The sequence below is a fragment of the Sparus aurata genome, chromosome 24 (assembly GCF_900880675.1).
Source record: "Sparus aurata chromosome 24, fSpaAur1.1, whole genome shotgun sequence".
In the NCBI taxonomy this organism is placed as follows: Eukaryota; Metazoa; Chordata; class Actinopteri; order Spariformes; family Sparidae; genus Sparus; species Sparus aurata.
Window position 1 is genome coordinate 21,178,224 of NC_044210.1, and position 18,352 is coordinate 21,196,575.

An 18,352-nucleotide genomic window follows, 5' to 3' on the forward strand; every position below is an offset into this window, starting at 1 on the left:
TTTTCATGTAGACGGCGAATCTGCATACTTTCCAAAACGATGACGCCGTCACCCCACCCCGCGTCGTCCCATAACAACAACAACAAAAATGGCAGCCTACATGCTCGTGTTCGTGCTGCAGAAGATATTGAGACTTTCTTGCAACTTACATGCCTTGTAGTTGAGTGTGAGTTGCAGCAGCAGTTCGACCTCATTACCGGTCCACACAAACGATTCTGGTTTCCTTGCACTAGCCATTTTCATCTTCTTCTTGCTGTGTTCGGTTTCTACATCTACTGTCTGTTTGTTTACAGCGCGCAAGCTTAATGCGCATGCTCCGTGTCTTCTTCTCCGTTTGTGGTTAATGTCAAGCGCCACCTAGAGGCCTGGAATATGAACTACAGCGTTTTCGGTCGTTTTCAGTGGAGACGTGTGGAAGCAAATATTCTCAAAACGATGCCGAGGAAGACGGAGAAAAAAAGATCGTTTTCACCCGTGTGGACGGCCCTCAGAGTTACGGGGGCACTGGCCCCAGTTGGCCCCCCCCAGAACCGCCCCTGAGTGTTTATTTAACAATTTGAAGGTATTTACAGTTTTTCTCAATTGCTAAAACACTAAAACCCATTGGCTGAACAAAGTTTGCAGTTTCCTGAACTCATTTAGCTAATTGTGCAGTCTGTTGTCAATACCTTAAACCATTTCACATGGTTAAACACAATTTGCAGATCTCACTTCGACTTTTCAGCAGAACTCTAAACACATTCTCATTCTCAAAACACATTCTCATTCTCAAAACACATTCTGCACTCTAATGCACATGTCATCCATACTGATAAACACAAGTGGCAACAATCAAATACAAATAGAGAACACATGTCATTGATTAAACACAACCACTCACTGATTTCACTTGTTTCAAATCATGTGACCCTGGTGGTGAGTTGGATCCGCTGGCGGGGGAGGAAGCTGGACAGACCTGGCAGACCCAAACGTATCGTGAGGGTCTGCTGGGAACGTCTGGCAGAACCCTCTGCCAGGGAGATCTTTAACTCCCACCTCCGGGAGAGCTTTGACCAGATCCCGAGGGAGGCTGGGGACATTGAGTCCGAATGGACCATGTTCTCCACTTCCATTGTTGACGCGGCTGTCCGGAGCTGTGGCCGTAAGGTCTCCGGTGCCTGTCGCGGCGGCAATCCCCGAACCCGGTGGTGGACCCCGGAAGTAAGGGTTGCTGTCAAGCTGAAGAAGGAGTCCTACCGAGCCTGGCTGGCCCGGGGGACTCCTGAGGCAGCTGACGGGTACCGGCAGGCCAAGCGTGCGGCAGCGCGGGCAGTCTCGGAAGCAAAAACTCGGGTCTGGGAAGAGTTCGGGGAGGCCATGGAGGAGGACTACCGGTCGGCCTCGAAGAAATTCTGGCAAACCATCCGGCGCCTCAGGAGGGGGAAGCAGTCCTCCACCAACACTGTTTACAGTGGAGGTGGGGAGCTGTTGACCTCAACTGGGGACATCGTCGGGCGGTGGAAGGAATACTTCGAGGATCTCCTCAATCCCACTGACACGCCTTCCATAGAGGAAGCAGAGGCTGGGGACTCAGAGGTTGACCCATCCATCACCCAAGCCGAAGTCACTGAGGTAGTCCGTAAGCTCCTCAGTGGCAAAGCACCGGGGGTGGGTGAGATCCGCCCTGAGTACCTCAAGTCTCTGGATGTTGTGGGGCTGTCTTGGCTGACACGTCTCTGCAGCATCGCGTGGCAGTCGGGGACAGTGCCTCTGGACTAGCAGACCGGGGTGGTGGTCCCCCATTTAAAAAGGGGGACCGGAGGGTGTGTTCCAACTATCAGGGGATCACACTCCTCAGCCTCCCCGGGAAAGTCTATTCCAGGGTACTGGAGAGGAGAATTCGGCCGATAGTCGAACCTCGGATCCAGGAGGAACAATGCGGTTTTCGTCCTGGCCGTGGAACACTGGACCAGCTCTATACCCTCCGCAGGGTGCTTGAGGGTTCATGGGAGTTTGCCCAACCAGTCCACATGTGTTTTGTGGACTTGGAGAAGGCATTCGACCGTGTCCCTCGTGGCATACTGTGGGGGGTGCTCCGGGAGTACGGGGTCGGGGGCCCTCTGTTAAGGGCCGTACGGTCCCTGTACTACCGGAGCAGGAGCTTGGTTCGCATTGCCGGCAGTAAGTCAGACCTGTTCCCAGTGCATGTTGGACTCCGGCAGGGCTCTGTTCTGTTCATTACTTTTATGGACAGAATTTCTAGGCGCAGCCACGGGCCGGAGGGGATCTGGTTCGGGAGCCAATGGATCTCATCTCTGCTTTTCGCGGATGATGTGGCCGAAAGAATAAGATCCCGGATACAAGCGGCCGAAATGAGTTTCCTCCGCAGGGTGGCAGGGCGCTCCCTTAGAGATAGGGTGAAGAGCTCTGTCACCCGGGAGGAGCTCAGAGTAGAGCCGCTGCTCCTCCACATCGAGAGGAGCCAGCTGAGGTGGCTCGGGCATCTGTTTCGGATGCCCCCGGGACGCCTCCCTCGGGAGGTGTTCCTGGCATGTCCCTCCGGGAGGAGACCCCGAGGAAGACCCAGGACACGCTGGTGTGACTATGTCGCCCAGCTGGCCTGGGAACGCCTTGGGGTCCTCCCGGAAGAGCTGGAGGCAGTATCCGGGGAGAGGGAAGTCTGGGTGTCCCTGCTCAGGCAGCTGCCCCCGCGACCCGGCCCCGGATAAGCGGATGAAAATGGATGGATGGATGGAAATCATGTGACACAACCAATATAAGCCAGTTCAGAGAGCAAACCTCCTGCAAGCCATGGATTTAGCCTGTAGTAATACAGGTGAGGAACCATGTCAGGGCTGGATACGGCACACAAGAGGCTTCTTCCCCCCGTTGCCTCAGGAGGGAAAATATTGCTTGTGATGTGGACAAAGTGCTCTGGCCTGACCCAGCCCAAAGACAAGAAGAAGCACATTGATCACATGTTTACTCCTTTGATAAACGATCATGAACAAAGTCTCTCAGCCTCCACAAAACTGTGGACGAGCTAAAGAGCAGCTTCAGCAGCAGACTCATTCAAACTGCTGTCATCAGACTTTACAACGCTCACACAACAACACACACATAATGCTCTTTAAATTAACATTACTGACGAAACTGCACTTTGTCTTCTTGCAACTTATGTTCCACTTACCTTTTGTCTTCTACTTCAGTATTTTATTTTATTTTATTCTGTTTTAATTAAATGGCCTGTAATGGCCTCCAGAAGCTGTTTTTATGTTTCTGTCAAAGTTTCAGAGAGGTCCTAAGAAAAGTAGCAATATGAGAAAAAATTAGGAAAAATTGGTGTGTGTAGGTTATCTGCTCTCTGGTGCCTCTAGAGTCTTCCACATGTACTGCACCAAAACTGCTACACAGACATGTTGCAACAGTTAATTGAAACTCTGTCGATTTTATAAAGACAATAAAGCTGAACATTGAGTCTTGATAAGGAGCTAAGTGCTGCGTGGCTGTTAAACTTTAACTTGAGACAAACTGATGAGGCAGCAACATGTTGATAACGTCTCCTCTCTGTCTGTGCTACGACTGTACGACTGATCTGGAGTCAGCTGAAGTGTTTCTTCACTCTGAGCTCCTTCAATGTTCAACACTCACATTTCATTTATTTTAAACTAAATGCAGGAAAAAGTCAAATCTCTCCTCTGAGATGTAGCGCAGAAAAAAGTACAACAGAGCAGATTTTGATATTATTCAACATTATCATTATTCTTTTTGTTAGGAATGCCAAAAAGGAAGAGGCAGCAGAAGACTGACTTCGTTTTCAAGTCAACTCTTTTCGGCCGCTTGTATCCGGGATCTTATACTTTCGGTCACGACTCAAAGTTCATGACCATATGTGCGGGTAGGAACGTAGATTGACCGGTAATCTCTCTTCACCACGACAGACCGATACAAAGACCGCATTACTGATGCCGCTACACCGATCCGCCTGTCAATCTCACGCTCCATCCTTCCCTCACTCGTGAACAAGACCCCAAGATACTTGAACTCCTCCACTTGAGGCAGGAACTCTCCCCCAACCCGGAGGGAGCAAGCCACCTTTTTCTGATCGAGAACCATGGCCTCAGACTTGGAGGTGCTGATTCTCATCCCACCTGCTTCACACTCGGCTGCAAACCGCCCCAGGACATGCTGGAGAGGTCCTGGCCCAAAGGAGCCAACAAGACAACATCGTCTGCAAAGATGAGATCCAGGGGCTCCCGAACCAGATCCCCTTCCAGAATAGAAATGAAGACAATGAAATGCAATAAAACTATCAAAATCTTAAATAATAAGAGGAATACGATAATATAGGGTACAGTAAAGGCTAGGATGAAAGATTAGTTAAAACCAATTAGAACAACAAAATATATGTAAACTAATTGATAAAAAGCAGATAAAAGAGCAACAAAGGAAAGGAATATTTCCTAATCAAAATCAAGGCTGCAGAGGTTTGTTCTAAGTTTACATTAAATATTTCAAAACTTCCATGTTCAGGAATATTACAGTTTTTCTCAATTGCTAAAACACAATTTCTGAAACCTTGCTCCATTTTCTGAAAACATTAAACACAAAACCTCAGCTTCAAGCACTATTTACAAAACGTCTGACTCCTCATGCAAAATGAAGCTTTCGCCTCAAAACAGATTTACCTGTGCTCAAAACCAAACACTGCTCTCACATCATAAACAAAGCGATCAAAATGATATACACTATCAAGCAGTCAGTAAACAATACACCAAAATATAGAAAACACAGAAAGAAAGCACATTTCTAATCTCAAAACAAATTTCATATTTTTCCGTCATTGTCTTTTGATGAATGACAACATGTTCTATCATAGTAGCTCAAAACTGATCAGAAATTATACTCTGCTTTGCTCTTTGCAAGTTTTTTTGTTCCTCCTCCTCCTTGTACCCGTATTTTTACAGCACTGTATCCTGCATCTCACAAACTTGTCCTTTGTTTCTGTGATACTGTAATACTTGTTCTTTGTTGATATGCACCTGCAACCAGTCAAAATCTATTGAGCAGTCAGTACTGTAAGCAAATGGAAAGCACAATGTTCAGGGCCATACAATGTGTTAGTTTACAGTATTCAGCCTACAATGCACTGTACTACAGTATAGAATACAAAAATCAAAGGAGTAAACATGTGATCAATGTGCTTCTTCTTGTCTTTGGGCTGGGTCAGGCCACAGCACTTTGTCCACATCACAACCAATATTTTCCCTCCTGAGGCAACAGGGAATCTGAACTGGCTTATATTGGTTGTGTCACATGATTTGAAACAAGTGAAATCAGTTTTGAGTGTTTGTATTTAATCAATGACATGTGTTCTCTATTTGTATTTGATTGTTGCCACTTGTGTTTATCAGTATGGATGACATGTGCATTAGAGTGCAGAATGTGTTTTGAGAATGAGAATGTGTTTAGAGTTCTGCTGAAAAGTCGAAGTGAGATCTGCAAATTGTGTTTAACCATGTGAAATGGTTTAAGGTATTGACAACAGACTGCACAATTAGCTAAATGAGTTCAGGAAACTGCAAACTTTGTTCAGCCAATGGGGTTTTAGTGTTTTAGCAATTGAGAAAAACTGTAACACTGAGTTCTTTATGTAGGATGTTTATGAGGAATGGAAGTCCAGGGGTCCGTTTCACAAAGCAGGTTCAGTGAAAACTCTGAGTCTGTTAACCCTGAAATGAGGGAAACTCTGAGTTTTCCGTTTCACAAAGGGAGGTAACTCAAACCAGAGAAAGAGGGGTAACTCCAGCCTGTTTCACAGAGAGAGGTAACTTAAGCTCTCGGTCAGTTACCATGGTAGCATACTCTCTGAACATAACCTGGTCGGGACCAGGTTTTTCTCAACAAACCTTGAGTTTCTCTCTGTCTCCGCCCTCTTTCAGCCACACACGGTATTTGATTTCCTCATTCATTCAGTCTGCAGGCGAGTTTTGGCGTAGTCTAGTTCTGCCGTCTGTTTTTTGAGAAAATCATTGCAAAAATCAGTCAGTAGGGCTACATTAAAAGTTATATTAGGTGGCGACTGTTTTCCCTACCATGACATGTCCTTTTGATAATGATCCCGTGGATGAAGGTGCAGCATTACTGCGCAGAGAATTAAATATTCGTCGGGAGATGATTATCAGACCGTACATAGATGTTCTTGCATTTCCAGAGAATTATCTTTTTGAGTGGTACCGTTTCACGTCACAGTCCATCATTTACATACACAACCTAATCCGTCCTTACATTTCTAACATTACCAACCGAAGTCATGCTCTCACATCCCAGCAGATATTGTGTGTTGCGCTGCGTTTTTTTTTTTTTGCAAATGGGAGTTTTTTATACAACGTCGGAGATGCAGAGCACTTGAGCAAGGCAACTGTATACAGAGCGGTCAGAAAAGTGTGCCTCGCCCTGAAACGGCTACTACCATCTTTATCATTTTCAGCTCCTCTGCCTCCGTTAGAGGTGGCGGTGCTGGGCCACCACCCGTTTTACGGGCATCTGCTTTCTTTCTGTTGGCTGAGTAGAAGTCTGTGTTAGTTTAAATAGGCTTAATTGTTTAACAGAACATGATATAGATGAGAAGACATTTATGTGTGTGAAAACAGCATTATGTTGGGGATAAAACAACTGTACAGTCAAACAGCCACTTAATATTTACTTTACAATGTAAAACATGATCAAAATGAGGTACCCCCATGAGATTATGCCGAGGTCTAATGTTTTTATGTTTCATCTTAAACTGCAGCCAGGTGCACTTCTCAGCCGGGGTTGCATCTAAATTAAATAAATTAATAGGCTACCACTCAAATTTCCCCCTGTAATATTATTGTGATTGCAAAGGACTACATTTAAACTTACGCATTGACCAGAGCAGCAATGTTCTCTCACGCCGTCTCCCTCTCTTTTGCTGCTGCAGCGGTGTTACACTTCCTTCTAAAAACGTGTTCAAACTCACCGTATGAGCGCATTCATATTTCTAATTCCAGTGGGGTGAAAAACGTAGCCCTCCTCTTCCCTGTTGCCATGGTGACTCGTCAAATCGGAGCTCCATTGATGCTGTCTTTTATACTTGTGGTGCACGTGCTTAACTCCAGGTTAAACTACTCCGAGTTGATCAAACTAACTCAAATCAGCTGTTCTGGAACCGAAAACTCAGAGTTTCCTATCTCAGAGTAGATCAACTCAGAGTTCAGGGTTAGACTCAGAGTTTGTTGAACCTGCTTTGTGAAACGGACCCCAGGAGTCAGGACAAAGGAGAACATGGAGAAGATGAGGGAGAGAACAGGAGAGAAGTTAGAGAGAACAGAAAAGAAGTAGAGAGAACAGGAGAGAAGAGGAAGGGAACAGGTGTGTGTGTGTGTGTGTGTGTGTGTGTGTGTGTGTGTGAACTAAATGTCGCCTGTATGTTGATGGATTGTTTTATATGCTTCTTAATAAATGTAGTGATTTTCAGAGTGGTTGAGTTAAAACAAAGTTTGTAAGGTTGTGAAACTCTGTCTCTGACAGATTCTGAATCACTGTCTCCTTCTTCTAAACTCAGCATTACATCAGAACCTGAAGCTGTGTGTCTCCTGGTTCTCGTTGATTCTCTCAGCAGCTGTAGTTCCTGTTGCTGCCAGCAGAGGGAGCTGTGACTTTTGTAATCTGGTCGTTACCCACTCAGCTGTAGTCACGTGTTGAATGCAGTACTTTTACCTGCCGTGGAGTATTTTCACAGTGTTGTACTTTACTTAAGTAATCTGTGACCGTCTCTGAGTGTTCATCACATTTCTCTCTGGAAGTATAAAGTAACTTAAACATCAACTCAAGACAAGTACCAGTACCTTAAAATTGTATTAAGAACAGTACTTGAGTAAATGTACTCAGTTAAATCAGTGGAAACAGTTCTTTGTGTAACCGAGACGATTACTAAACACTCCACTATATTATCATCATGTATCACTGGAAACCTGGAAAGTAACTAATTAATTTACTCAAGTACAGTGCATGAACACATTCATGGTGATTTACTGAGTCTTTACATTTTAAACACCTTCTACTCCATTACTTGTGTCTGTCAGCTTTAGTTACTAGTTACTCTTCAGATTACCTTCCTGCTGAGTGTTTGTGACAAACTGACAGTGTTGTAAAAAGTACTTGAGTAAAAGTCTTAAAGTCTCTGATGTTAAATGTACTTGAGTAGCAAAGTATCCGTAAAGTAACTGATCCATAGATCTACATGTATAAACTGAGTCAGCTGATCAACAGATCGTAGGTAAAAGTACCTCAGAATTGTAGTCAAATAAAAGTATTGAAAAAAACATTTCTGATGAATGTTTCATATTTACAGTATGTTTGTGCAAACGTGCGGTTTGTAACATTTAAACATTTATACATGTTTTATGTATCTATAATTATACAGTCAGTAAATCATGAGTGATGACGTCATCTGTTAATTTAAAGGCAAATTATGATTATTACAAACATGTGTTGTCTGAGTTTATGGACATGAAGATTTATAAAACAGTCAAATGTGCAGATGTACGTATATAAGACATCTATGTTGAATTTTAACAACGTATCATGTTAATAATATGTGTTAATTATATATAATGTCGAGATATAAGTTTGTGATATACGTTCACCAGCAAACCTTTTATATGTATCACATATTAAAAGAAATTAAAGCTGCAAGCAGCGATGAATGGGCCTTCGCAGTCCACGCGTGTAACGGCATGCTGCCATAGACGTATTCAGGGCAAGACCCTCTACATGTTTGAGCAATTAGGAGTAGATGGCAAATTGTCTGTGGAAGTTATGATGAGTTGATGGTTTTATGGCAAAGCATCAAAATAGACCGTGCCACCAGGTGTGACGTAGGTGAAAGCTTTTGATAAGTTTTGTCCACAGATACTACTTGCAAAGTTTGTTGCAAATCAGTCAAATGTCCTCGGAGGAGTTTGAATAAGTAAGTTTATCATTTTTTCACAGAGCCTTAGTGGCTCATGGGGAAGTAGTCACCTGAGTTTCATGTCATTCGGACAGACCAATGTGGAGATATGCGCAAAATTGACAGGAAGTTACTATTTAATAACTTGAGTATTGTTTGGAATATCAAAATTATTTTAATAACTTTTTGTCAGGAGGGTTCACCAATGCTGTGTGCAAAGTTTGGTGCAAATCGGTGAAATTGCCAGGGAGGAATTTGAAAAAGTAGGTTTGCGACATTTCACGAATTTACGGAAAAACCGGTAGGCGAAAATGGGTGTGGCCTATATGACGAGATTTAGCACAATCCAGTGAACGTGTGGATATAAGGTTTTTGAATGTGCGACAAAGTATATGTGAGTTATAACCCAAAACACACTTTCCTTGATTATAGCCCCACCTAGTGGTGGAAATCGAGGACAACCATACATTTTTCAGCAGGTGTGACTTATATTCTAAGTTTGGTGAGTTGTGGGGCATGTTCAGGCAGTGAAAAATGAGATCATTTGGGACAAAAAAATCGTCATTTGAAAAACAATAGGGCAGGTCGAGACCTGCTCGGGCCCTAAATATAGGATTCCTTTTTCATATTTATCTACATTAGATCCATGACACAGATTGTTTTGGTTCTGATGATGAGATCAGAACCAGAGGAAACAACAAGTCAGGGTGTCAGATAGACCTGATTAGAAAAGCAGCTGACATGAAATGAAAGTGGGTCACAGAGAGATAAAAGTCCAGCCCGTCAACTTCATGTTCCGCCTGAAACAACAACAGTTTAAAGTTGTTAGTTCTGTCCTGCCAGAGTCCAGTTGGAGTGAGCCTCCGAGCCTCAGCAGCTGATGTTAGATAACATGAAGATGGAAACCTGATGGACCGGCCTGATGGACCTGCCTGATGGACCTGCCTGATGGACCGGCCTGATGGACCTGCTGGCCTGATGGACCTGCTGGCCTGATGGACCGGCCTGATGGACCTGCTGGCCTGATGGACCGGCCTGATGGACCTGCTGGCCTGATGGACCGGCCTGATGGACCTGCCTGATGGACCTGCTGGCCTGATGGACCTGCCTGATGGACCTGCCTGATGGACCGGCCTGATGGACCTGCTGGCCTGATGGACCTGCTGGCCTGATGGACCTGCTGGCCTGATGGACCTGCCTGATGGACCTGCTGGCCTGATGGACCTGCCTGATGGACCTGCCTGATGGACCGGCCTGATGGACCTGCTGGCCTGATGGACCTGCTGGCCTGATGGACCGGCCTGATGGACCTGCTGGCCTGATGGACCTGCTGGCCTGATGGACCGGCCTGATGGACCTGCTGGCCTGATGGACCTGCTGGCCTGATGGACCTGCTGGCCTGATGGACCGGCCTGATGGACCTGCTGGCCTGATGGACCGGCCTGATGGACCTGCTGGCCTGATGGACCTGCTGGCCTGATGGACCTGCCTGATGGACCTGCTGGCCTGATGGACCTGCCTGATGGACCTGCTGGCATAATGGACCTGCCTGATGGACCGGCCTGATGGACCTGCTGGCCTGATGGACCTAACTGATGGACCTGCTGGCCTGATGGACCTGCTGGCCTGATGGACCGGCCTGATGGACCTGCCTGATGGACCTGCTGGCCTGATGGACCGGCCTGATGGACCTGCCTGATGGACCTGCCTGATGGACCTGCTGGCCTGATGGACCGGCCTGATGGACCGGCCTGATGGACCTGCTAGCCTAATGGACCTGCCTGATGGACCGGCCTGATGGACCTGCTGGCCTGATGGACCTGCTGGCCTGATGGACCTGCTGGCCTGATGGACCTGCCTGATGGACCTGCTGGCCTGATGGACCTGCCTGATGGACCTGCTGGCATAATGGACCTGCCTGATGGACCGGCCTGATGGACCTGCTGGCCTGATGGACCTAACTGATGGACCTGCTGGCCTGATGGACCTGCTGGCCTGATGGACCGGCCTGATGGACCTGCTGGCTTGATGGACCGGGCTGATGGACCGGTCTGATGGACCGGTCTGATGGACCTGCCTGATTCTTTTGACTTTCCCATGATGTTACACAAAGAAGCAGTGTGTTTCAGGTGTGCCTTAAAATCCACAGGTGTGTCTCTAATTAACTCAAATGTTGTCAATAAACAGTAAAATCAGAATCTTCCAAAGACATGACATCATCATCTGGGCTTTCCCAAATTGTTTAAAGGCATAGTAATCTTACTGTATGTAAAGTTCTGACTTTGAAGAAAGTAATAAAAAATTGTCTAAAAAAATCCTTCTTTCATTATTCTGGCATTTTGCAAATAGAAATAATTTTGGTAATCCTAACGGACCTAAAACAGGAAAAGTGATTGTCTGATTTCATGTCAGACAGTGAGAAAAAAAAGCATATGTGTCTTTTTATACAGTGTATGTAAACTTCTGGTTTCAACTGTATATGTGTACACACACATATGTACACACACACACACACACACACACACACTTCAGCTGTTCTGCAGGTCACAGCGGTCGTTCTCTCCATCAGGATCCAGTTTCGTCTTCTTTTGTCACTCAGTCTCGTTTCAGTCTAATTAAAGACTGTTTCGGTCTGGCCCGGCTCACTGATCCACTTTAAGGCTGTGATCTCAGATCCGTCTGAAGGTGACTCAGCACTCAGGCAGGTTGTTCTCAGTCACTGCAGGTTTGCTCATGACAGAACCTGTTGATTCTGTTCAGACAGGATTCTGGATCAGCACCTTCACGTCCAGCTGTCACACTCTGAATCCCACTCAGTCGTGTTTTAACTCACGTGTTGATTATCTGAATAAAATCATAAATATTGTTGTGATGAGACTCGGATCAGCTCATCTTGTCTGTTAATGAACTCTGTTATGAATAAAGTTCAGATGATTGAAGGTGTCGTGCTGCTGACCCACGTTCACACCTCCTTCTCTTATCAGACTGTGAGTGTGATGTGTCTCAGTCTGTTTCCCAGCATGCATCAGTCCAGCTGGGTCACCCTCAGAAACACGAGCCGTCACACCACCGACGGTTATTCTCGTCCTCTCACCGCTCAGTAAAAATAGTCTCCGTTTACAGACGACTAAGTAAGGCCCGGAGGCGTTCACTGACTCTGGTAAATATAGGAAAACGTGTGTCGCTAAATCCAGCCTGCGTGAGGCTGGGAGAGTCCCTGACAGACGACGAGGACAACACACACACCGAAATAAAACTTTATTCACACTTTCAACAATTACAGTCTTAAAACGAGTGCAGTTCAAGTTTTCAGTTTTACAAACATGTCCTGAACACAACAGATATACTTCGTCTCGACTCGGACGACGAACGAGAAGAGTTCAAAAATACAAAAGTATAAAAAGTCAAACACAAAATGTTTCATTTTGTACAAGTAAAAAACTTTTCCAAACAATTGCACGCCTCCGTTTTCCGTCCCTGAAGGTTTCAAACAGCAGCTCGTCCTCCTGCTGATGCTTCAGCTCGTCCTCTATCATCACACAGTCAAACCGTCTCTTCCTACTTGTTGCTCTCATTCAGCTCCTTGGTCTTCCTCCTCGCCCGCCTGTCTGAAGTCGAGGCGTACGAGCAGAGCCTCGGCCTCCTGGGTGTCCAGCCTCAGGTGCTCCATGCTCTCGTAGCCCGGCTCAAGCCTCTCCAGCTGGGCTGACCGGGCCGCCTGCTGGGCCTCGTCCTGCAGCTGCTTGGCGGTGACGAGGAACTGCGCGGTGCTGCAGGATTGCATGCTCTGCGACAGTTTCTCCTGGAGCTGGTTGCTGAGCTGCTGCTGCTGCTTGTAGCGCTCCACCAGCTTCCTGAGCGTGGACACTTTGTCCTGCTCCACCCTGCTGATCTGCTCCAGCAGCTCACCTTTACGCTCCTCCAGGATGGCGTACAGCAGGTCGAAGCTCTCGCCCAGCCGCCTCCTCTTCTGCTCTCCGTTCTCCTGGATCAGTTTGCACGTGTCGTCCATCTGCGCCATGACGGCCTGGATGCAGCTGTTTCCTGTGGCGAGCAGCTCCACGGCCGAGCGCAGCTCGTTCTTCTGGCTCTGGTAGACGGCGTGCAGCGGCGTCACCTCGCAGTCTTTGTGCTGCCCGAACACTTTGCACATGGAGCAGGTGGGCGTCTGGCAGCTCACGCAGTAGATGTTGATGCGTTCGTCCTCGTGCTCCTTGCACTTCGGCTCCTTGGTGTCTTTGTCCTTCAGGGGCACATCCTCGCCGTCACCCCCCTGGCTCTCCTGCTGCTGCTTGTAGATGTCGATGATGTTCTCCACCAGCAGGTTCCTCTGCAGCCCGTACACGCCGTGCCGATCCAGAACCACCTCGAAGCGGCAGGTGGGGCAGCGGAAGGTTCCCCCGGAATAGTGGTATCGGTTCTTGGACTCGTAGAGGTCGTTGGCGCAGCCGCGGCAAAGGTTGTGTTGGCAGGGCAGGATCACCACCGGCTTGGTGAACATGTCGAGGCAGATGGGGCAGCTGAGCTGCTTCTCCAGACTCTCCATGGCGCTGACAGGACGCACGAGCTGACCCGTCTGGATGTCCATCTTCTTCTTCTTCTTCTTCTTCTTGTCCTGTAGTGTCTCTGACTCACGTTGTGTCTGTTCTGCTGTGGTTTATTTCAGTCTGCTGTCGTCAGAAGCCTCCGGCCTTTATACCCCCGGCGGACGGACACCCGACCCCCCGCCGGCTGTTTGTCACACTGATTCAGAGAAAATAGACTCCCAGCAGCCCCTCCTGCTGCTGCACATGCCTCATGCCCCCCCCCCCCCCCCCCCCCCCACACACACACACACACACACACACACACACACACACACACATAGCCCGACACTGCCGACAACAACCTCCGATCAGAACAAACACAACAACAACACAAATATTACAGACAAACACAAACACAACTGAGAAATACAAGACAGAAACACACAACATGACCTCTGTGTGTGTGTGTGTGTGTGTGTGTGTGTGTGTGTGTGTGACCACACACTAACACAACACACTGTCCAGTAAACAGTCGGTCATGTGGAGAGCAGCAGCAGCAGCTTGTGCAACAAACAGCTGCAGCATCATGGAACAAAACATCTGAGCAACACGACAACAACATCTGAGCAACAATGAAACAATCAAATGTTAATATTAAACAATATTAAGCATTTTGTTCAATGTTTTATCTTATTTCATGTTGTTTATTGTTATTTGATATTGTTTACATATTGTTTCATGCTGTTATTTATTGTTGTCATATTTTCATAGAATAAATTCTTCATGACATCTCGGTTGATTTGCTCTCAGCCTCCTCACAGGCTCTCCACCAGACTCTGGCTTAAAATCTTTGTTTTTAATGGACAGGAAGTTCACAGCTTCAGGTTTCAGCTTTTACACCACTTCAACCAGAACATGCCTCACACACACACACACACACACACACACACGTGACTGACGGGAGCAACAACATCGTAAAGTCAAACTCTGACAGACCCTCAGAGACTCAAACACACTTTACGCTTGTGTGAAGAAACAGATGTTTTTTCTTTTCTTTTCTTTTAGCTTAAATAAAAAGTTCACACAGACTCTGACGGCTCTGAGTCGTTTAAATCAATAAACACAAAGTGAATAAAACATTTCTTTCTGATTGTCAGAAGTTTCTTTCTTCTTCTTCTTTGTTTTGTTTCGTTTGAGATCATGACCACTGCTGTTGCCTCAATAAATCGGCCTTTTTATGGATGAAGTTCTGAATTGGAGATGTGACCACATGACTGAGGAACGATGTTTCACTCTTCAGCCACCAGGTGTCACACTTCACCTGCTCTCAGCCTGGAGTCCTTGAAGAAAGTTCAGCAGATACATTCACTCTATGGATCCTTGAGGATGTTCCAGGACTGTTTCCAGGGGTATTCAAGGGTGTTTTAAAGATGTTGTAGGAGTCAGAAGGTTTTGTGGGTCCACTCCTGAATCCTCGAGGAGATCCAGGAGTTCTTGATTATGTTCTAGAAGTACTAATAGCACACAATACAAAAGTAATCCATTACAGATGAAAGTATTTTGTTTGCCTCTAAATAATCCAATAATACTCTTATTTTGAAAACAGGAAGGAGAAATATCTTCTTCTCTGAACTCTGCTCTCAGCCAATCAGACATGTGGACTCCAGGTAACCATGGAGACAGGATGTGAGGAATGTGCTGACAGTAAACATGACCTCACGCAGGATCAAAGGTCACCAGAGAGCTGCTTCTTCACAGAGAGCTGTTGAGGGTCAGAGGTCACGGCTCCTCCACACCGAATCCCATTCAGAATATACTTGTTTTAAGCTGCTGTTTGTATGAATCTAAACTTTACTCCACAGCAGGAGCAATTTGAACAACGTTGGAGCTTCAGTCATGATCACAAGTTCGTCTTTGAGGTCCTGAAACGTTTTCCTGAAGCTAACAAGGGAAACAACAACAACAAGAGAAATAAGCTTCAAATCATGATTGTCTGAGGAACTTCCATCAGTCATTAGGGGGTCTACAGAGGTCCCTGATGAGGTTCCAAGAGGTTCCTGGGGTTCCAAGGGTCCTTGAAGAATTGAACCCTTAAGGCCCCCACACACCGCCCAGACGTCCAACTGCCTTACCCGACCACTTTCCGACCACTCCGTTGCCTCTTGTCTGACCCGTTCGGCAGAAAAGTTGCATTGAATGAATCCGCTTCGACGTGCTGCCTGCTCCACAGTAGCGTGTACATTCTGCGCTTGCACGAGATGCAATAAGCGGGTGGCTCTAGTGTTGTGAGTTGTAAACGAGAGGCTTATGCACGCAACTCTCTTTACTTTCGACCAAAACGAAACTTAACTATTTCAGATAAAAACAGCTGCATACTAAACATGCAGCGAGGCATTACCAAACTAACACAAATTAATAATAATATATAGTCTTGTGCCAGTACAGCAAAACATGAAAACGGGGAATGATGGAACGGAGTGCATAGAAAAACAAAGCGCACACAGTATTCCGCCCCTCCCACACACCGCGCTGATTTGCTAGCACACCGCCAATCAGAACAGCCATTCAGCTGGCACACAACCAATCAGAGAATCCAATGGCTCAGACGTCCGACAGCCTCCTCAGACTTCGCATGCTCAATCGGAGCCGACAACGTCCGCGCAGCTCCGAAAGCTTCCGACGCAGCTGAACACACCAAACATATTTGTTCCAGACCTCGTCCGAGTCTCTCCAAACACTTCGGACGTCCAACAGTTGGGCCGGTGTGTTCCTGCCTTTAGCGCTTGCCTGCCTGCCACACAAACACACAAACACACACACACGTTTGACTTGTGAGGACTCACTCACGTCTCACATTCCTCAGCCTGAAGTGAACAAAACTCACAAACAGAAATACACAGAGGCAGGTCGGGGGGCAGGTGGGGGGGCAGGTTGGGGGGGCAGGTGGGGGTCGGCATCAGCGCCGGGCCCGTCGGGGCCCCTTGGTGCCCACAGGGACAGAAGGATCACAGTCGGTCTGTCAGTCACAGCTCATGTTTGGTGAAACAGGATTGAACATGAACTGTCTGCAGGCACTGAGCTGATCTGGAGTCTAGACTGAGGTCTCTGTAGAGCCTGCTGGATCCTGTTAGACCATGTTCATCCAAAACTTCTTCTCCGTTCAGATGGTCGCCACTGAGCACGCTCAGACCGACCTGCTTGTTCCTGTGACATCATCAGCTGGACAGCTGGTTGTTCCTGGACGTCACTTCATGCTTTGAGTTGAGGCTGCAGTCTGTTTCTCCACAGTTACGTCTCAGTATATTCAAATATACTTGTTTCTATACGCAGACTTCTCTCTGAACTTTATTTCACTATGAAATAAAAACATTGTTGTTATAATTATCCTAATTTAACGCAGATACTTGATCCTGAATCTTTTTCGTTATCAAGTCTGTTTTCAACAAACTTCTGGACAGTTTGGTTTTGGTTGTTGTGATTTATGATTTGCCATTGTGATTTGCACTTCAGGGCCACGTTTAATTAAAACACCTTGACGTCTGTTCAGGAAAAGTTTAAATGAGGATCTGAACAGAACTCAAACACCTGATCATGATCAATAATTCTGTAGAACTTAATTCAGTGTGGAACTGTGAACCTTTCTGACAGCACGTTCCACACCAACACTACTGTGGGGGGGGTCTAAGTTTTGGGGGGAAAGATCAGTACTGAGGGATAGAAAGAGCCAAAGTTCAAGTTAAAACTGTTCACATTTATTCTACAATTGTTTAAATGACTCAGCTAAAAGGGTCCAAATATAATAAAATCTTACAACCTGCAGTCCAGCGTAGCAGAGAAAAGGTGGCGGCTCGTCAGTCTCCCTCTCTCCAGACCTGGTCCACCGCCGTCCCAGCTCTGCAGGTCTCTGTGTCTCCTCATCTTTATCCTTTCGGCCAGACTGTTGGTCCGACCCATCGAACCACGCCATTGGCCCCTCGTGCCATTCTCAGAAGCCTGATTGGTTGTTGCCAGTGCCTGTTACAAACTCCAGCAGGTCTCCAGGTGCAAGTCATCAAGTCATCAGGACATCAGGACATCGAGTCATCAAGTCATCAACCAGAGACAAGTGCAGACAAACAATCTGTAACAAGAAAACCATGAAATAAAAAAGGCACACATCGATATAAAACACTTAAAACACACTTCTGCCTCTTGACACCACCAACATCACCACCAACAACACCAACATCACCACCAACAACACCACCACCATCACCAACATCACCACCAACATCACCACCAACAACACCACCAACACCATCACCACCACCATCATCACCAACATAACCACCACCACCACCACCAATACCAACATCACCACTAACACCACCATCACCACTAACACCACCATCACCACCAACACCACCATCACCACCAACACCACCACCAACATCACCACCACCACCACCAACACCAACAACACCACCAACACCATCACCACCACCATCATCACCAACATAACCACCACCACCACCACCAACACCAACATCACCACCAACAACACAAACATCACCACCAACAACACCACCAACATCACCACCAACAACACCAACATCACCACCAACATCACCACCAACAACATCACCAACATCACCACGAACACCACCATCACCACTAACACCACCATCACCACTAACACCACCATCACCACCAACACCACCATCACCACCAACACCAACATCATCCTTGGAAGGTCCTTTTAGATTTTCCAGGAGCCTTTAAAGCCCTGAAGTTATGTCAACTTAAACACGTCTCGCTCAGTAAAATGTCGACAGTACGAAGGGTTACTCCTCATCTCTAATTGGCTGATCGAGTGAAATCATTACATCAC

The 18,352-nt window shown here is 46.6% G+C and overlaps 1 pseudogene; it reads right to left on the reverse strand.

Annotated features, from left to right (window-relative positions):
* Positions 1-12,199: 12,199 nt before the first annotated feature.
* On the reverse strand, positions 12,200-13,631 carry LOC115576669 (E3 ubiquitin-protein ligase TRIM63 pseudogene; annotated as a pseudogene).
* Between the last annotated feature and the right edge of the window lie 4,721 nt (positions 13,632-18,352).